The sequence below is a fragment of the Epinephelus moara genome, chromosome 3 (assembly GCF_006386435.1).
Source record: "Epinephelus moara isolate mb chromosome 3, YSFRI_EMoa_1.0, whole genome shotgun sequence".
Classification (NCBI taxonomy): domain Eukaryota; kingdom Metazoa; phylum Chordata; class Actinopteri; order Perciformes; family Serranidae; genus Epinephelus; species Epinephelus moara.
The window spans coordinates 3,964,824-3,966,000 of NC_065508.1; positions in this window are offsets into that span (position 1 = coordinate 3,964,824).

Consider the following 1,177-nt stretch of genomic DNA (forward strand, 5'->3'; position numbering starts at 1 on the left):
ACGTTTTGCTCATCAAGATAATCTTCACAAATGAACACCACTTTCATGATCCTTGAAGCCTAAATCACTTGGATTACAAAGCTAACGGTAGGCTATAAATGAACTACACTACAGTCGCATCACTTAACGTTGCCAACACGAGGTTGTAATGCTGTGTTCGCCGTGATGACGTTATGTAGTTTCATGTAGCCACTTGTTAGCAACCACCTCTTTAAAGACATAAAAGCTTAAAAATTCATGAGTGGTGTATCTTCTGATGTTTTTTATGTTGTAGAGTGAAACGTGAAAGTCTCTTAAAGTGGTATTAACCACAGACCTTATTTCAGGCATCTAACCAAAAACCCATTCAAAAAACCTACTGACTCAGAAGAGGGAACTGGCAGTGCAAAAATGATAACTAATTTCCTGGTTTTAGGACTCATTCCTCGGGCACTCTACTGCAGAGGTTGTGTGTGATCATAGGCCATGTCTACACGTTAGAGGCTGACATATTTTCAGGAGCCCCACGGGTCACATGATTCCCGTGGGATTCCCATGGGATGGGAATCAGTTTCACTATTCTTCACGTGATTGGGACGGGATGGGAAAAAAAGGTAACGGGAGCGGGCGGGACTGGGAATCATAATTAGGCCTGTCGCGATATTCAATAAGTCGGTTAATTGCACGGTAAATTAAAAGGGATTAATTACCATATTCATGCGTGTTTGTTTTCCTCGTCTCTCTCCACCAAAGAGACTGGATGACAAGAGCGTTCACTTCTGTACATTGTCTGGCAGCCAGGTGAGTTGGTTCATTAGCGTAATGAACAGTGGGAAAGCTCTTGTCATCAAGTGTCTTTGTCTCTGTGGGGGAGGCGGGGCTATGGGCTACACACACATAGTGCGATCTTCGTGAGGGGGAGACGAGGCGGAGAATAAAACAGAGAGTTGAGCGTAAGAGAAAGACATGGAACTTGTTCCTAAACCAAATGCCACGGCTGCTGTGTGGGTGGGTCTGCCCATTGGTCCGACATCCCATCGTTCCGACCATATTAAACCCATTGTTCCGAAGTCCCGTTGTTCCGAAATCATCATGATGCCCTGTGGTTAAGGTCTGGTTAGGTTTAGGCACAAAAACCACTTGGTTAGGGTCAGGAAAAGATCATGGTGTGGGTTAAAATGAAAAAGAAAGTGGCAAA